The sequence below is a fragment of the Prionailurus bengalensis genome, chromosome A1 (assembly GCF_016509475.1).
Source record: "Prionailurus bengalensis isolate Pbe53 chromosome A1, Fcat_Pben_1.1_paternal_pri, whole genome shotgun sequence".
Classification (NCBI taxonomy): Eukaryota; Metazoa; Chordata; class Mammalia; order Carnivora; family Felidae; genus Prionailurus; species Prionailurus bengalensis.
The window spans coordinates 114,522,287-114,542,768 of record NC_057343.1 but is presented as its reverse complement, the minus strand read 5'-3'; positions in this window follow the sequence as shown (position 1 = coordinate 114,542,768).

The following is a 20,482-nucleotide window of genomic DNA, read 5'->3' as shown; positions in this document are numbered from 1 at the left end:
CCCATCCTGATGGGGCTCTTTCATCCTTTGTTGCTGTGAAGCTCTTTAGCTAGTTTTCAGGTCTTTTTCAGAAGGAATTATTCCATATGTAGCTACTGATTTGGCATGTCTGTGGGAGGAGGTGAGTTCAGGATCTTCCTACACTGCTCTTTAATTTTTATAGGACATTTTGAACAGCTCTGTAATTTTTATAGGACATTTTGACACACAGGATGTTTTAAAAGTTCTACGGTGAAATCAATTGGCGGTTTCCTTTATGTTTTCCCACCTTCCCAACTTGCAACTTTTAATTCCAAAATAAATGGTAATCAAGCTTCTTCTTTCCTTTTTTAATGCTTATTTGTTTATTCTGAGAGAGAGACAGAGAGCCTGAGCGGAAAAGGGACAGAGACACACACACACAGAATCTGAAGCAGGCTCCAGGCTCTGAGCTGTCAGCACAGAGCCCGACGCGGGGCTCAAACCCACAAACCATGAGATCATGACCTGAACCAAAGTCAGACGTCTAATCAACAGAGCCACCCAGGTGCCCCTTAATCAAGCTTCTTAAGATTTCTTATTAAACAAGAGTCGATGAGCCTGTAGGGTGGGTTTGTGAGATTTTTCTACACAGCAGTGTGTGTGACTTTGGTGACAACTGTTCCAGCCCTTTGAGATCATTGCTTTCCATGCTTATTGTGTTGAAGAATTGTCTTTAAGGTAAGAATCACTGTGGACCTCCCCATGATAGTGATTACATTTTTCAGGTCTGTTGATGGAGAACATATAATGACCAAAAACTACAAATTCAGTTCCTTTTGAATATGAATTGCATTGTATTAATTGCCATAGCACTTGCATGCATTAGAGAAACAGCACGCTTACGTGTGAAGCATGTATTCTGTCTACAAAGTTGGGTGTGTGTGTGGCTGTGTGAATCCCTGTAATAATTTCAAGGTCTTCCAGATTTGGGAATCCCCAGTAGGACCCTCATCTCAGTACATCTTTTGCCTGTGTTGAAGCCTGCCCCTCCCTGGTTAGCTGGGAATTGTAAGGACATGGGCTTGGGGCTTCTGGGAAGCCTGAATTTGGGATATGTGGAAATATTATTAGGGTTTTAGAATATTTTGTCTTCAATTCACCTCTCTTGATTTTGAAGGAATATCTCATTCAAGTGGGAGTGGGTGAAAAAGACGTTAATGGTATTCTCCCAGCCATTCTCTTTTCACATGGAAGTGTCTTTGCCCAGAAGAATCAGCACATGGCTTTTCCCCTCTCTCTGTCATTTTCTCTCCGGGAACTCAGAGTGTGCCTGCTTAAATGAGATAACGTATGTGAAGCACCCACCACAGGGCCTGGCCTCCAGTTCGTGTGCATTGAATCTTTGTTCTTCTCCTCTTCCTCTGATAGCGGGTTCCAAGCTCACTTGCAAATGTAGCATTGATCCCACAGCAAATATGTTTTGGCTTAGTGATGAGTCTGCTCAAAAGAAGGGAGAGAATTATTTAAATTATTGAAACACCTTAATCCATAAGCTCACATGAATATTGTTTTGAGCTAATAGTTTTATGCTCTTTGGCTTCTGTATTCCATCTTATAGGTGGTTAATGTCTCTTGCTGTCACATACTTGAAAAAATTCAGGCTTTTGAAATTTTCTTTTGTGTTAAACTTGCAATGGAGTATTGGATTCCTTGGTTCATTTTTAAAAAAGCCTTTTATCAAAATGTTAAGCTTGGTTAATTTGCATAAAATATTTCCTCCGCAATTTACTCTCTATTACTTTTGAAACGCAAATTGCCTCTGCTACAGTGTGGGGCCGTTGTAATGGCACCGAGCTATCAGGGCTTTCCATTCCAGGGATGAACAAGTCTCAGGTTTGAAGCTCAAGGAAATAAATTGGAATCTTGCCTCCTCTCACTCCCTTGGGTGATCTGAGCTCATCCGAAGAAGAAAAGGAAGCAAAGGGAACAGAGTTTGTGAAGACAGGGTTCAAAGGCCTGGGTTAGGAATGTACAGGTGTGGGTTGGAAGCTGGCATGTAGCTGTGTGCTCACGTGTGCTCAGGCAGTGGAGGAGGGAAGAAGAAAAGCCTTGGGGCATCTCCAGAAAGCAGCTCAGGGGAAGCAGATCTAATGGGCATACACAGCCAGGTTCTTCTGCCTAAGACACAGTTCCCATCCTATCATTTCCCCACCGCTGCCGGCCAGCATTTACTGCCTTCCCACCAGCCCAGAATCAATTTGACATTCAAATAGGAAGCTGGTGGACATCAATACTGAAGGAAATAAACAAACTTCAGTGCACCAAGCAGGCTTTTGGGAAGCCAGAAGCCAAGAGACTTTCCTGCCAACAGGGGCCATGATGGTTCTGTCTTGACCCAGAGTCACCCGACTACAGCCCAGATGTTGACATCTCCCATGCCTGGTAGTAGAATGGAGCCTTTTTGCCCTTAGTAACAACCTCCCTTTAAGGTAAAGCTGCTCAGCCTTCACAAATAGCAGGTGGGCGGGCCAGGCTGATAGGAGGCAGCTGCTGGCTCCTCACACTCCCTTTTCTTAGAAAGAGGAAGACTCACAGAAAAGAGGGAGGGCTTCCTTGTTGGGGAGGGGTCTTCCCTTTGCACATGAGAAGCTCCTTCATGACTCAACCTAGTCTTTTCTCTGAAAGCTCAGAAGGAGCTAATGTTAGTAGGAGCAAATGAATGTATTTGCAAATGAAAGGTGGGATTCGTGTGCAAGGAGATGGGGTTATATTTAGAGCCATGTAATTAAAGATCCATTTATGTCTGAGCATCCTTAAACAGACAAATATAAAACTCATGAATACCAAATTCTATTTGGGTAACTGGCTGGAAGCACACACACTCATGCATCTGAGCCCTGCCTCTGTCTGTTCAAGTAGAAGAGAATGCCACTGCTGTCTCAACTTGGGCCACAACTTAGGGCTACAATAAAAAAAAAAACACAAAAAACTGTATTTTTATCTCTTTCTATGTTCTCTCATTTAGAAAGTCTCTAGATGAAACTCTACATGATGCTAGATTGGTACTGACAAGAGAGAGACCAAACTTTCATCTGAATTGTTTTCCTTTGGGACCTAAGCAGATGTGCTGTTTGAAACTTTAAGAAAGGTCAACGATTTGTATTTGTGATGTAATAAAAAATATATTTGTGGGGTGCCTGGGTGGCTCAGTTGGTTAAGTATCTGACTTTGGCTCAGGTCATGATCTCGCAGTTCGTGAGCTCCAGTCCCATGTCAGGCTCTGTGCTGATGGCTCAGAGCCTGGCGTCTGCTTCTGATTCTGTGTCTCTCCCTCTCCCTCTGCCCCTCCCCTACTCACATTCTGTCTCTCTCTCTCTCAAAAATGAATAAACGTTAAAAAAAATAAAAAAATGTATATTTGATCTTTGTCCCTGGTTCTGACACAGAGCTCTGAAAACCTTTAGAATTTCCTGAGTGACAGAAGTGTCTTTTGTTACCCATAATGAGTTCCTTTCAACCACATGTGTGTTTGTGCTAGTGAGGTGACTACTGGGACCCTAGAAACTTAAGGGTGAAGGCTGGTAGCCAAGGGAAACAACCATGTGGTTAGAAGGTTGGAACTTTGAGCCCACGCCCTGACCCTTGGGTAAAGAAGAGGGACTGGAGGTTCAGTTTAATCACTAATGGCCAATGGTTTAATCAATCTTGCCTACTTAATGAAACCTCCATAAAAACTCCTGAACAACAGGGTTCAGAGAGCTTCTGGGTTGGTGGATGCATCTGGGTGCTGGGAGGGTGGTACACCCAGAAAAGGCAAGGAAGCTCTTTGCTCTTCCCTCCATACCTTGCCTTATGCATCGCTTCCATGTGGCTGTTACTGAGTTGTATCCTTCATAATACACTGGTAATAATGAGTATAGAGCTTTTCTGAGTTCTGTGAGTTATTCCAGTGAATTATTGAACCTGAGGAGAGGGTTCTGGGAACCACCAGTTTATAGCTGGTTGGTTGGAAGTATGGGTGGTCTGGGGCTTGTGACTGGTATTTGAAGTGAGGGAAGTGTTGTAGGACTGAGCCCTTTAACTTGTAGGATCTGATGCTAACTCAAGGTAGTGAGTGTCAGAATTGAATTGAATTATAGGACATCCAGCTGGTGTCTTGAAAGCTGGAGAACTGGTTGGTATGAGAAAAACCCTCCACCAATTTGGTGTCAGAAGTACAGTGAGTAAAAACATCTCAGCACCAGGGCACCTGGGTGGCGCAGTTGGTTGAGCGTCCGACTTCAGCCAGGTCACGATCTCGCGGTCCGTGAGTTCGAGCCCTGCGTCAGGCTCTGGGCTGATGGCTCGGAGCCTGGAGCCTGTTTCCGATTCTGTGTCTCCCTCTCTCTCTGCCCCTCCCCCATTCATGCTCTGTCTCTCTCTGTCCCAAAAATAAATAAAAAAACGTTGAAAAAAAAATTAAAACAAAACAAAACAAAACAAAACAAAACATCTCAGCACCTATTGAAAAACAATTTGTTTTTCACTTAAAAATACTTCAAAAAGAAGAAAAAAACCCATCAAATTCCCAATCAAAAGCTCCACTAGCTTAGAAATAGGAAAAAGTTTCCGTTTTCAATGACTTAGTAGTAGTGAGAGAAAAGCTACCAATAGCTGACTTTCTCCATCTAATATCACATCAGAGATAATCATGTGAAATTATTGCAGTCATATTATTTCCCAAAAAAGTGGGCACAGCACATCTTTGGATTTCAAATGTGCTGGAGTTGAACTGCTGTGTTCTTTGCTATAGAATACAGGAGAGGCCCCTCTCCCCCTTCTCACTCCCTTCTCTGAATGTTGGTAACATGGGACATATTGAACACAATTCTCTCCTATCCTGTTTGGTGTTCATACCCCCTGTGATGTGGCATCTGAAGCAAAGAGAAAGCATTTGGGGAATCATGATTATGGCTGTCATTCTGAACCACAGAGGGGGACTGCACAGGAGAGTAGACATGCTAGGTTGCTTGGGGACAACTGGCCAAGTCATCCTAGAGATTTATTCTCAAGGACTTAGATGAAGATAGAGAGGGTTTGCTTATCAGCGAATAGATGACAGAGATGGGAATAATGACCAACATGTTGAGTGACAGATTTAGAAATCAGAAAGATCTTGACTGGATGGAGCCAAGCCTGAAATCTAATGAGGAAAAAGGTAAGGGAGTAAAGGTAAGGCCTAAAATACCAAGGGCACAGACACAGCAGGGGAAGGAAGGCCTTGGTCCATGTGGGTATATAACCTGGGGTTTTGCCCATCGTGAATGCATTCTGCGTCAACAGTGGGATGTGGGATGCAGGGAAGCAAGTGATCTTTGGCAGTGTTCTTAGTGGCATGATGACTGCAGCGAGGGAGCTGACAGGCTTTCTCTCTTGCAGCCTGGTCTCCCTGAGGCATCCTACTCAGGTCAGGACCCCCACTGACAACTTCACAGACAGACAGAGGGTGTGAGAGGAAGGCTCCAACAGAGGAACTGGAGGTCATACCAATGAGAAGGGAAGAAATCAGACTTTTTTGATCTATTTCCTGGGTCAGGATTATTGCATTTAACTGAAAGAATTTGTGGACCTGACCTGTGAAAGAGACACTTGGCTTGTTCTGGGAGGTCTAATGCAGGGGTTGGCAAACTGAAGTCTGCTGCTTGCTTTTGTAAATAAAATTTTATTGGAAACAGCCATATCGACTCCTATATATATTGTCTATGGCTCCTTTTGTGCTCTAATGGCAGGGTTAAATCATTCCCAAAGAGACTCTGTGGCCCACAAAGCCTATTTACTATCTGGTCTTTTCAAAAACAGAAGTATGCTGACCTCTCTATGGGAATAGTTTGGAGGTTTTGATGGTGGACATTTTGAGAAGGCCTATTTTCACACAATGAAAGGAAGAAAACTTAAATTTAAGGTATTAATTGAAGGTAAGAATTGAGTTACCTTCTTAGTGGGATTGATTTAGAGGTGATTAAGCATTAGCGGGTGTTTGGACTTAAGTGGCTCTTGACCTCTTTCCAGTTTTGGAAGTGTCTGATTTACTGCCTTGTGACATTACCTAAATTACTTCTGGGTTTATTTTATGACATATTTCAAAAATGTCTCACCTCCACCCTTCCCTACACCACTCACTTTCTTTGTGCATAGGACCCACATCTCACTCTTCTCTCTAGCTCCTGTTATGGCTAAGTTAGATCTGCCCTACACTCTTGCCAAGTATATTTATAGTGGAAGGTTCCAAAAGGCTTTCTCTTTGGAGAGTTTCACCTACAAGGATGTCCAAAGGCAAGCATTTCAAGGGCAGTATTATAACAAAAATCTAGGGATGTATGGTGGATTAGAAATAGTAAAGGTCTTGGAGCCAATGTTGGAGAGATTTTGGCTTTATTTGGAGGGACACGGGAAGCCATTGCAGGAACTTCCCTCTTGAACAAAGGAGTGTCTGGAACTGTTTTGATTTAAAAGGATCCTCTGGATATCAGTTGAGACTGGACTATAGAGGTATGAATTAGTTTGCTGTGGCTGCCCCAGCATATTGCCACACATTGGGTGCCTTAAAACAAGAATGCATTTGCTCACAGTTCTGGAGGTTGGAAGTCTGAAATCAAGGTGTTTGAGTGGTTGCATTTCCTCCTGGGTTCCAGGAGAGTATCTGCTTTTGCCTCTTCCAGTTCCTGGTGGCTCCAGGCATTCTTTGGCTTGTGGCTGCATATCTCCAAACTCTGTCTTCAGGTGGCCTTCTCTGTCCCTCAGATCTCCCTCTGCCCTACTTTTATAAGGACACCTACCATTGGGTTGAGGATCTACCTAGATAAATCCACAATGGCCTCATCTGGAGATCCTTAACTCATTTACATCTGCAAAGATACCTTTTCTGTGTAAGTTCACATTCACAGGTTCTGGGGATTAGGACATACCTTTTGTCCAACCCACTGCAAGGGGCAAAGGCAGAAGCAGCGAGACTGGTGAGAGGCTCCTATAGCCATCCCTGCAGGAGACACTAATGGTTTGGGCCAGAGTGGCATCAGGAGAAACGGTGAAAAAAGCCAGAAAGATACATGACAGATGGGAAGTCGGTGTGGGACAAAGAGCAGTCAGGTTTTTCAAATTCTCAAATGTCAAAGAATGGAATCCCTTTCCCAGGGCTGGGAAAGGCTGGTGGTAGAACAGGTGCTTTTGTTTTTGTTTTGTTTTTCATCCATTAGCTCTTTTAATTTGGGGAGGGGGGCGGGTGGAGGGGCATATCTAGAGGTGAGTTTTTGACATGTAAGTTTGAAGTGTGTTGGACATTCACGCGGAGTTATTAAGCACTTGTAAATATTAAGCATTTACAAGTCTAGAACTGAGGGGGAGACATCCAGACTGGGGATATGAATTTAGGAATTGTCAGTGTATGGATGGTATCTAAAACCATGAGATGAAGTTTCTTAACCGTAAGGAATAAGGATCCAACTATGTGGAAAATTGCGTGGAATCAAATTTGTCAGTGGAGGCTGATTTTATATAGTCCATGGGATGAGACACTTCAGTCCCGTTACCCTGGACCAGCAGCATTGGCTGCTGGGGGCTTGTTAGGACTGCAGCCTCTCAGAGGCTCCCAGGAGGCTCAGTAGGTTAAGCGTCTGACTCTTGATTTCAGCTCAGGTCATGATCTTAAGGTGGTGAGATCCAGATTCTCTCTCCCTCTCCCTCACCCTGAGCATGCTGAATCAGAATCTGCATCTTAAAAGATTCCGGGCTATTTGAATGCATGCAAAGTTTGAGGAGCATTGTCTCATCAGTGTAATAAATGACCTCACTTGAGGTGTTTCTGGCATGGGCTTAATTTAGATTTTCTGGAAACGCTCATTAGCATACCTATTGGAGTGAGACAAAAAAATCAGGAAGTGTTCTAAAGCAAGGGGCCAACTTTTTGTTCTTGGGACTTTCAAGCACTTTCATTGTTACCTTTTGAATGAATCCCAGCCCCTCCCTATCACAGCCCAGCAAGTTGCATCAGCTTCAGAGGAAAGCAGGTGAGTGGGGGACGGGCCTGGCAGGTGAGAAGCATCCTGCTTGTTCACCTACCTCCTTAGTACCTGTCTGGTCCTAGCAAGGATTCTTTGGGCTGGTGTCTCCCTTCTCCACATCCCCAACAATGACCACTTCTCAGCCCTTAAAGATCTGGGGGTCCCTCAGGTGAGCGGAGTAATTTTCTTTCTTTCTTTCTTTATTAAAAAATATTTTTGATGTTTTATTTTTTAAAATGTTTATTTTTGAGAGAGAGACAGAGTGTGAGCGGGGGAGGGGCAGAGAGAGAGGGAGACACAGAATCTGAAGCAGGCTCCAGGCTCTGAGCTGTCAGCACAGAGCCCGACGACGTGGAGCTTGAAATCATAGACTGTAAAATCATGAGATTATGACCCCAGCCGAAGTCGGACGCTTAGCCGACTCATCCACCCAGGCGTCTCACTGATGTTTTATTTATTTTTGAGAGAGAGAGAGAGAGAGAGAGAGAGAATATGAGTGGGGAAGGGGCAGACAGAGAGGGAGACACAGAATCTGGAGTAGGCTCCAGGCTCTGAGCTGTTGGCACAGTGCCTGGTGCTGGGGCTCGAACTCGTGAACCACGATATCATGACCTGGGCCAAAGGTGAACGCTCAGACGATGGAGCCACCCAGGTGCCCCAGAAGTAATTTTCTTAACAGATAAAATGTGATTTCTCTAAAACTCTTAAAACATATATTTTAGAAAGCAAATTTACCTACTCCCCCCTTTCCCCACCTCCAAAGGTTAGTGAGGTGTATGCCAGAATAATTTGTAATCCTCGTGTGTGTAGGTGAATGGACTTATTTCAAATGCTCTCTTCTGTGAGGCTGGCTCACAGCCTGAGGACAGAGGTACTGAAATAATTCATTTTTACCCATGATTTAAGCAATCCACTTTCAAATATTTGATTTATGGGGATTTTAGAAATAGGTATGTCTTGCTTTATGTAGTAGATTCATTTCAGAAGACTTCTCCTTGACTATAACTTGTAGAAATCAAGCCGTATTTCCCGCATTAACTTCTGTGATCATTTCAGAGACCCTTTGCCCTCCTTGCTGGGTAAGACTCCAGCAGAACTCTTCCTACCATGAGAGTAGGGTGACCAGCTGTCCTTATTTGCCCATGACTGAGGGATTTCTCAAGATGAGGGCCCTTTTTTTAAAAAAATAGATTTTACTTTTTTAGAGCAGTTTTAATTTCACAGACAGCATAATTGAGCAGAAAGTACAGGGTGTTCCAAAAGACTTCCTGCTCCCACACATCCACAGCCTCCCCAACTATTAACATCCCTCCCGAGAGGGGTGCATTCATTACAGTTGATGAGAACCTACATTGACAAATCATTATCCACCAAAGATGGTAGTTTATATTAGGGCTCCCTCTTGGTGTATACAACACAGTACAATTCTATGGGTTTTGACAAGCATAAAATGACACGTATCCAAAATGATAGGATCACACAGAATAGCTTTTGTGCCCTAAGAAAGTCCTCTGTGCTCTATCTAGTCATCCCTCCTTACCTCCAACCCTGGCAACGCTGATATTTTTGCTGTCTCCACAGTTTTGCCTGTTTTCCAGAATGTCTTATGGTTGGAATCACACACTATGTAGCCTTTTCAAATTGGCTTCTATCACTTAGTAGTATGCAGTCAAGTTTCTTCCATGTCTTTTCATGGCTTGATAGCTCAGTTCTTTTTAGTGCTGAATGCTATTCTGTGTTCTGATGTACCGTGGTTTATTTTTCCACTCACCTACTGAAGGACATCTTGGTTGCTTCCACGTTTTGGCAATTATGAATAAAGCTGCCAGAAACGTTCCTGTGCAGGCTTTATGTGGACACAGTTTTCAGCTTATCTGAGTATATCCCTAAGAGTGCAAATGCTGGATTGTAGCCTAAGAGTATCTTTGGTTAGAAAGAAACTAACTGGTTAGAAACTGCCATCCTGTCTTCCTAAATGACTGTACCATTTTTCATTCCCACCAGCGATGAATGAGGGTTCCTGTTACTCCACATCCTCGCCAGCATTTGATGTTGTCAGTATCCCAGATTTTGGACATTCTAACAGGTGTGTAGTGGTATTTCATTGCATGAATTTACAATTCCCTAATGATATATGATGGAGAGCATCTTTTCATATATTTAATTGTATCCATATATCTACGTTGGTGAGATGTCTATTTAGGTCTTTTACCTGAATTTTTAAAATGGGTTGTTTATTCTCTTATCATTGAGTTTTGGGAGCTCTTTTTAATATTTTGGATGACAGTCCTTTATCAGATGTATCTTGTGCAAGTATTTTCTATTTTCCATTGATGTATAAGGTGATTATTGATACAGTTGGATTAATACCTACCTTATTTGTTACTGTTTTCTATTTTTTGCTTTTGTTCTTTATTCCTATTTTTGCCTACCACTCTTTTTTTTCACCTTTTGTGGTTTTAATTGAGAATTATTTTATTTTATTAAATTTTTTTTAATGTTTATTTATTTTTGAGAGAGAGAGATACCAAATATGAGCAGGGGGCGGGGTGCAGAGAGAAAGGGTGTGACAGAATCCAAAGCAGGCTCCAGGCTCCAAGCTTTCAGCACAGAGCCTGATGCGGGGCTCGAACCCACGAGCTGTGAGATCATGACCTGAGCCGAAGTCACACGCTTAACTGACTGAGCCACTCAGGCGCCCCTTAATTGAGAATTTTATATGATTCTGTTTTCTTTCCTTTTTTAGCCTATCAATTACACTTTTCTTTTTTCCTGATTTTAGTGGTTATCCTAGAGTTTGTAATATACATGTACAATTTATAATAATACTAGTACTTTATAGTCACAATTATTTGTATATCCTTTACACCTCTTGTATCATTGCTGTCATGCATTTCACTTATATATAAAGTTATAATCATTGAATATAGTGTTGCTATTATTATTTTAAACAAATAGTTATCTGTTAGAAAAATAAAGAATAAGAAAAAAAGGAGGCTTGGCTGGCTCAGTCAGTAGAGCATATGGCTCTTGATATTGGGGTTGTAAGTTTGGGCCCCACGGTGGGTGTAGAGATTACTTAAAAATATCATCTTAAAAAAAAGAATAAGAAAAATAAAAGTTTTTCATTTTACTTTCACTTATTCTCTAAGTCTCTGCCTTTAAGTAGATCTGAGTTTCTGGCCTATATCATTTAACTTCTTTCTGAAGGGCTTCTTTTAACATTTTTTTTGCAAGGAAGTTCTATTGATGGTAAATTCTCTCAGTTTTTGTTTGTCTGTCTTTATTTTTCCTTTACTTTTGAAGGATACTTTTGTAGGAAATAGAAGTCTAGGGGGTTTTTCCCCCTCTCTCTCAGCACTGACCCATTCTCTTCTTGTTTAAATTTCTTCTGAGGAAAAGTCAGATTTAATTCTTACCTTTGTTCCTCTACAGGTAAGGTGTTTTATTTCCTCTGGCTTCTTTCAAGAATTTTTCTTTACCTTTGATATTGTTCAGTTTGAATATGGCATGCCTAGATGTAGTGTGTTTTTTGGCATTTATCATGCTTGGTGGTCTCTGAGTTTCCTGGATTTGTGGTTTGGTGTCTGACATTGATTTGAGGCAAATTCTCAGTCATTATTGCTTTATATACTGCATCTGTTCTGTTTTCTCTTTTCCTTTTGGTAATCCCCATTGCATATATGTTATACTTTCTGTGGTTGCCCTACAGTTCTTGGATATTCTGTTCCATTTTTTTTCTCAGTCTTTTTTTGTCTTTGCTTTTTTAGTTTTGGAAGTTTCCATTGACATATCCCCAAGCCCAGAGATCCTTTCCTTAGCCATATCCAGTCTAGTAACAAGTCCTTAAAAGGGATTCTTTATTTCTGTTACAGTGTTTTTTGATCTCTAGCATTTCGTTTTGATTCTTTCTTAGAATTTCCATTTCTCTGCTTACATTACCCATCTGTTCTTGCATGTCTTTTTCCCATTAGAGCCCTTAGCGTATAATCATAGTTTTAAAAAATTCCTGATATGATAATTCCAACATTCCTGCCTGTCTGACTCTGGTTCTCATACCTGTTCAGTGTCTTCAAACTGTGTTTTCTGCATTTTAGAATGCCTTATAATTTTTTTTCCTGACAGCTGGACATGATGTACAGGGTGAAAGGAACTGTTATAAATACTTGATTAGTGTTTTAGTGGTACGGTGTAGGGGGAGTCCTGTAGTCATCTATGTAGGTTGCAGTCTTTTAGGAAGCCTGTATCCCTGGACTGTGAACTTTCCAGTGTTTCTTAGAATGTCCCACCCTTTCTGTGGGACACACTGACTAAAAGCAACTGAGTTACAGATTTCCCTTCCTTCGTGTGCAAGTCTGGAGTGGGCTGTTATTTTCCTCCCCCAGTCCAGTTGGGTTCTGATAAAACCCCAATAGTTTAGACGAGTAAACTACTTTCTCTTGTTGGCAGGCCTTGCTGAAAAGAACAGAATGCTCTGGTGTAGTTAAATAATTTTTTTCTTACTCTCTTGCTAGAAGCATGGGGGGATTTTTCTCCCAAATTCACTGTGAGAACTTGGTAGGGCTCTGGGAAATAAAACACACACACATAAGTGTGTAAAGGCCTCCTATGACTGGGACCCCCTGGAGTCTTTAATTGTCAGATCTGTCCGAGGTGAACCTTCAGTAATGCATTGTATATGGTTGAGGGTTTCCTCACCCCGCACTGGTTCCTGTAGAGCTCTCTGCTTGTAGACTTCTACTTTAGTAAGCTGTGATTTTCTCTATCTGCCCGGCGATCTCTCTCTCCAATTTTGGGGACACTGGTTTGCTCTGTGGCTTCACTGCTCTGATGGATCTAAGAAGAGTTGGTGATTTTTCAGTTTGTTCAGTTTTTTACTTACTATTTGGACAGAGCAACCACTCCTTGCAGGCCAGATTAGCAGGTGCAATTCACAATGAGGGCCTTATAATATCAAAATGAGTATGGTTCTGGGAAAATCCAGATGGTTGGTCCGCCTACTTGGATTAAAGTTCTGGGGTCTTGTCTTGGCTATGGTGAATCCCCTTGAGTATGGCATTTAGTGTTTTGGAGCCTGTTTCCCTTTGTGTGGAATGGGAGAGGGTTCACTGTGGGCTTCCTTCCGGTTACTTTTCCACGTCACATGATCTGATATTCTTTACGCTGGGCAAAAAGGCAAAGCGTTTCTGAACTTAAACTAATGGAGTTTCCTTGCTGGGAGATGAAACCAAAATTCTCCTGTTAACCAACTTTTTTTTTTTTTTTTGACTCAGACTAATCTTGGCTTGGAAGACACAGTGACACTTCAGTTTCAGAGAAAGGGCTCCCTGCTGCTTTCACCCATTATGATGTTTGTCACACAGCAGGGACTTTTCTCCCTTTGACAGCATCTATTTGAAAACAGAACCACTCTTGTTATGGATGGACTTACGATCTCCTCTCCCTTTTGGTTGAATTTGCCTGAAAGAGTGCAGAGTAGAGAAGTAGGAGTAAGGTAGACACAAGGTGTAAAGGCCTGGCCACACCTTTCTTTTCTCTTTTCTTTTCTTTTCTTTTCTTTTCTTTTCTTTTCTTTCCCTTTCCTTATTTTCTTTCTTTCTTTCTGCCTTTCTTTCTTTCTTTCTTTCTTTCTTTCTCTCTCTCTGTTTCTTTCTTTTTTTTAATAAATGTTTATTCATTTTTGAGAAGGGGGGGGATGGGCAGAGAGAGGAGGAGAGAGAGAGAGAGAATCCCAAGCAGCCTCCACACTGTGCGCAGTGAGCCCAATGCAGGTCTCAAACTCATGAACTGTGAAATCATGACCTGAGCTGAAGTTGGATGCTTAACCAACTGAGCCACCCAGGCACTCCCTAGGACACCATTCTGATAGGATAGCCTCTGATTTATTTCTTTCTAAACACTTTCAGTCCCTGCTTCTCCAGTTATTCCATGGTCCTTGATTTGCCCAGCAACATAATGAGAAACATTAAGCATATCATCATCTTCCAAAGTCCTCAGCAGAGAAATAGCTCAGACAGTTTTTATGAAATTGTAATGTGCCCACTTGAACACAAACCCTAATTTCCTGAAGTCTAGCTCTAGTTTGAAGAATTGCCTGATTTATTTTAAAATTGAATTTTGCTGTCAGAGAAGCTGCCAATACTTACTGCCAGCGTTGTTATTTTTCTTTACATATTTTAGTCTTAGCTCTTGAGTATAAAAAGCTCTCTCCCTCCTTCCCTTCCAAGAGTTGAGTTTCAACTGCGTGACCAGATTGTACAATTTTGCATGGGTTTAAGGCTTCACGGGGAAGTGGAAGGTGCTGCTAACTCATTGTTTCTTTTGCAAATGACAGATTTTCTGGTGGCAAATGGACATAGAGGTTAAACAGTTCTAAAAAGTAGAAGAAACCTTAAGAGGTCTCTTGCTCCAGCTTTCTATCCATTAGCAGGACTGCATTCAAGCTATTCTGATGGGGGGGGGGGGTGCCACCATGACCTTTGGGAATCATTTCATTCTCAAGAGGGTCTTGTAGAAGGTCTTTAATTTCAAGCCAATTCAGTCAACAGCCATAGAGGACAACATTTATATAACAGGTATAGTTTCAGGTACTTAACGTACAATGGTGAGCAGGGCAGGTGAATAAATAAGATCAGGGATGTGTACCATTAAGAAAATGAAACAGGAATATGTGTGGAGTTGCCTAGGGGCTGATACAACTTGAAGAGAATGGACAAGGAAGGTTAGGTAAGTAGTGATAATTTAAGCTGAGATCTTGATGATGATCTGTCCTGTAGACAACTGGGAACCAGCAAAGATTTCTCATTTGGGCGACCACAATACAGTGTAATCAGCAATCCTTTAACATACCTAGATAAATGTACATGTCTTATTTTCTTTAAAAAAACTTTGTGAAGTAACTGTCATTCCCATTTTACAAATAAGAACACTGAGATTCTGAAGCCCTCAGTGTCCTTGTGCCTCAGGAGACCTCTAGTCTCTTACTCATTTTGATTCCAAACATTGAGATTCCCTTTCCTTTGCTCATGGTCATACAGATAGTTAAAGGGACTGGCTTTTTCCTACCTGTTGGCTGTTTGACCTTGGGTCAGTCATCTTTGGGACCAGTTTCCGATCTGTAGACGGATGAGATGCCCTCAAGAGACCTCACAGACTTCAGATATTTTGAGTCTTAAATTTGTCTTTATGTGCCCCTTTTAGGCCCACCCAAACCAGGATGTCTAAACGGGGCCCTCTGGCTTACTTTATGAGTTGTCTTCTTCAGTTGGGTGATGATAAAATGGGACACCGTTTTTTCTCCTGTAAGCATGAAGGGAGAACTGCAGAATGTTCTCAGGTCCTTGCTGAGGTCCTGCTATCCTGATTTGGAGTGTTTGTCCTTTTTGGAGGCCACGTATTCCATCTGGTCCTTGTAACAAATGGGTACCCACACATTTATGTCTCCCTCACTGCCATCCTCAGTGTAGTGAGTTTAATGCTAACCTATTAGGCTGTTTATTAAAGGGGATGTGTAAAAAATTCTTTGTTCATTTCTCAAAAAGTAGGTCAAACATAAAAAAATCTGCTATCGTGTATTTAATCTTTAGATATTAACTCCCATCTATTTTGCAACCTCCCCTGGGGAGTTTGTAAGGAGAAGGGATGTTTTATAGCTTGCAATGTGTATTTGATGATCTCTGCTCCATTAAATTGGAACAGAATCCATCATTTGTTCTTCTAATAGATGCTTGAATAACACACCATATATTAGCCCTCTGTTACAGTTTCTCTTTGAGATGCCTAAATAGTCCAGGCTTCGGAGCTCTGTTTTAGCCTCTCCCCATTTAAATACCCTGAAGATTTCTGGGACTGTTTACAATAAGTATGAGAAGACTCCCCCCTCTGCCACAGAACAATGACTCTGCCTCAGGAGACTCATAACTTCTCTGGTCCTTTCTTTGTGTGTGTGTGTGTGTGTGTGTGTGTGTGTGTGTGTCGGGGGGTTGTTTGGTGGTGACTTAAAATGTTTTCTGTTGTGATAAAATGCATGTAACATAATATTTAGCACATAACCATTTTTAAGTGTATAGTTTATTGGTATTAACCACATTCCTATTGTTGTGCAATAACCATTACCATCCATCTCCAGAACTTTTTTCATCTTGTGGAACTGAAACTCTATACTCATTATACAGGAACTCCCCATTCCCCTTCCCTCCAGCCCCTGACAACCATAATTCTACTTTCTGTCTCTACTGTAATCAAACCAAATGGGAGTTTGCTCACCTGATGTGCAGCAAGCCAACAAAAAATGATACTGAACTTTTGCAGTGAAGAAAGATGGGTGGTTTATTGGTGTGGTGCCACAGAGAACAAAGAGCTAGTGCTCAAAAGTCCCTAACTCCCAGGTGGGTTACAGATGAAGGTTTTTAGGGCAAAACTTGAGGCAGAGGTCTCTTGAGAAGGTGTACACCATGGATTAGAGGCCCATGAGGTCATGTTAGCAGATGTTACTTGATAACTTTTGGTGCTTCTTTGTCTGGTCCCTGGAGGTCTGTTCTATCTCAAAATACTTTGGATCCAAAAAATACCTTTATTCTTGATGTTAGAGATTGAATTAGGTATATCTGGTGATGTACCTGTCCTACAAATAGTTGAATGATAAGCGTTCATATCCATTGAGCCTTGCCCTATGTGTTCCTTGGCCAGTCTGGTTGAGCCTTGGGGTGACCTGTAGTGTTCATTCTTCTATTGAAACTTAGAAGGTTGATGCCAGCTTCACTATAGTTTTGACTGTTCTAGGTACCTCATATAAGTGGAATCATACAGTATTTGTCTTTTAATGACTGACTCATTTCACTTTACATAGTGTCCCCAAGTTTCATCCACGCTGTAGCATATATCAGAATTTTCTTCCTTTTTAAGATGAATAGTATTCCACTGTATGTATATACACCATTTTGTTTATCCATCCGTCAATGGACACTTGAGTTGTTTCTACCTTTTGATTCTTGTGAATAATGTCACTATGAATGTGGGTGTACAAGTATCTGGTCCAGTGTCTGCTTTCAATTTTTTATGTATCCAGAAATGGATTTGCTAGGTCATATCATAATTATATTTTTAATTTTGGGGAGATCTGCCATACTGTTTTCCATAATGGCTGTACCATTTTACTGAATTTATGTACAATTATTTTTATCATTTCAATTTTGGTGACATGTAATTCATTATTATTCAAGCATTTTATAGAAAAATTTCCTTTACCATAAAATATTCTTTGTAACTTCCCTTTTTATCCTTGTCAGAGCTTCCTTTGGTGTCATCCCTGACTTCTCTTTTGTTTCCATATCCAACGTCCAAACCATGAAGAAATGGCATCAAGCGTGTCTTCAAAATATATCCAGAATCCTAATCTACTTCTTACTGATTGTACTCACCTACCTTGCCAGTCTGTTCTCCCCACAGCAGCCAGATCAGTCCTTCTAAAACTAATCAGATCATGTCACTCCTCACTTGAAACCCTTCCAAAGTTTTTCCCATTTCATAAAATCCAAATGCCTTGCAATGGCCTGCAAAGTCCTGAGGATCATACCTGTCATTCTGAACTCACCTCCTCTCTCTCCCCTACCTCCTCCTGTAGTCACACTGGCATTCCTGCTGTTCTTTGAACACACAGGTGCATCCTTCCTCAGTGCCTTAGCATTTAATCTGTCTTTTCCTTGGAGCAACCCTGCTTCCACCCCCTCCTTGACATCAGCTGTGTGGCTTATTCCACCTTTTCTTACTCTGCCCACATGTCACCTTCTCAAAAAGGACTTACTGGGCAACCCTATTTAAACATTTAAACCAGCACCTTCCCATTCTCTCCCTGTTCTTTTACTTTGCTATGTTTTCTTCATAGTCTTTATCTCCACTGTCAAACTTGTCTGTCTTCTACTTCCGCCAGAACGTAAGCTCCATGGGAAATACAAACATACTTGTTTTTTTAATTCTGAATCGCAGAACCCTATAAAGGGCATGGCATACTAGGCATTCCTATATAGTTGTTCTTTTTTTTTTTTAATTTTTTTTTTAACGTTTACTTATTTTTGAGACAGAGAGAGACAGAGCATGAACAGGGGAGGGGCAGAGAGAGAGGGAGACACAGAATCTGAAACAGGCTCCAGGCTCTGGGCTGTCAGCACAGAGCTCGATGCGGGGCTCGAACTCATGGACTGTGAGATCATGACCTGAGCCGAAGTCGGATGCTTAACCGATCAAGCCACCCAGGCGCCCCTATAGTTGTTCTTAAATGCATGTTTGTATCTGCATTTTCACATAGTAGTGATAAACACTTGAAAGATAAGCCTCTGAGGTCAAATTTCCCTATTTCTAAAATGGGTTCTATTTTAATTACTTTGAGTGTTTTACTTAACATCAGTCTGATTTTCCTCCTCTGAAAAATGGGTATGAATAATAATACCTACTATATAGAATTATAGTTGAGAATTCAATGGGATAATTTGTGTAATGTGGTATTCACATAGTAAATGATCAAACAAGGTTATTTTGTTGTAGCTGTTATTATTCTTTTGGTTTCTGCTCCCCCCCCCCCCACATTTTTTTTTGCTTGATCTTTTTTTCTTGTACAAAATAGTGAGTGTCACTTTTTAGGGCTACACAGTCTCTCTCCTATGGTCTGTGGCACTCAGCTCGGCCATTCCCCATGTGGATGGTTCTGGAATTTTTCCCTTCATTATAAATAGTGTTATGATGAGCCTCCTTTACATATGTTGGAAATGTATACTTTTTATTTATCATTACTGCCTGGGATATAGTCTTTTATTTGGATTGCTGGTTGGAAGGTGTGGAGATGATTGTCCAGTCCTTCCCACGTTGCACACAGGCCACTCCCAGCCCATCTCCAGTGATACTACCTCAACACAGGTGTTTCTGCTTGTGGCTCTTCTGGGTAAGCTGGAAGGTGATAAAGGACAAGAGTTCCTGTGGAGGAATGTGACACAGAGGAAAGGGGAGGGGCTTTTTGGCTAGCCAGATCTGGGCTAGAATAATGGTGCTAACATTCCTAGCTGTGGGATCTGAGTCAAGTAGTCTGACCTCTTTGTTTCCTTATTTCACAAAGGAGACTAAAATGACCTACCTCAAAGCATTGCTGTGGGGACTGGAGATGCAGATAGAAGCATGTCTAGTACTGGCACATAGTAGGTACACAGAAAATGTTTGCTGTCATTAATTACTATTACTCCTTGTTTGCAGGCAGATGGTCTCTGGCCTGTGGGAGGTTGGCCAATGGAGGAAGTTAGGTAAAATGTTAAGGCTGTATAATAACACTGTAGCTTGATCTGGTAAAACACTATGGCAGAGAAAATCCCTTTCTCTTTTAGGATAACCTTTCCTTACATGGCCTAAGAGCTGGAGCCTGGGCGTTTAGGTGCCTTTCCCAAGATTGCTGAGCTGGTTGGTGGCTGGCATGAAAATACAGGTCATGGCTACCTGGCTGCCTCTCCTGTTAGAATAAACCTCCAAGTTTAACCCCAGAATGACTATGCAAGTCGTTCCTGCTTTTCCCAGCCTCCCCACTCCTCTTTCCATTTATTTTAGAGCTTAGAGAAAATTCAAAGTTTCCGGTATAAAGGTTTCACACATGTGACACGTGGGGAAGGGCCAGGTGGGACACGTGATGGCTCTGGGAATAGATGACATTTGTACATGTTGTTGAGGTACGAGGTGAGAGGGATGGCTAGGAAAGAGAGAGGATAATTAGAAGAATTATAAAGACAGGATTGTTTATAATGGTATAGCAGTGGGTGAATTTAAGATAGATCTGGGTGCTGAGATTTCAAATGTGTGTGTGTTTTTTCTTTCGCCTGGAAATCTATTTTAAAATGTTTATTACATTAGTAACTATTAGAAACCCAACTAAAGTGGCTTTAGGAAAAAAGGAAGGAAGGAATTAAAGAAGGAAGGAAGGAAGAGAAACGGGAAGGAAAGAAGAAAGGAAAGGAAGAAAGAAAAGAGAAAAAAGAGAAAGGAAAGGAAGGAAGGAAAGAAAGGAGGAAAGAAAGAAAAGAAGGAAGGAAGGAAGAAGAGAAAGGGAAGGAAGGAAGGAAAGGAAGAGAAAGAAAGAAAGAAAGAAAGAAAGAAAGAAAGAAAGAAAGAAAGAGAAAGGAAGAAGGTGTTGACAAATATACCTGGTTGCTCAGTCTCTCTTAGCTCTGTTCTTACCCCTGTTGGCCTTGTTCAGCATTTCTTCCAAGATAACAGGAAGATGGGTACCCCTGACTCTGGGTTTACCTCCTATCATCTTTAATGTCATCTATGAAAAGATGAGCCCTTCTGTTTCTCAATAGTTACAACAAAAGCCCTAGAATGGAGCCTCACTGGCCAGGCTGGGGTCATTTGCCCTTCCAGAACCTTCTTGAAGTGTGGCCAGGGGAATTATATGCTGTTTGGGCAGGCTGGGGTCATGTGGCCATCTCAGGAGCTAGGCTGCGGCACCTGCT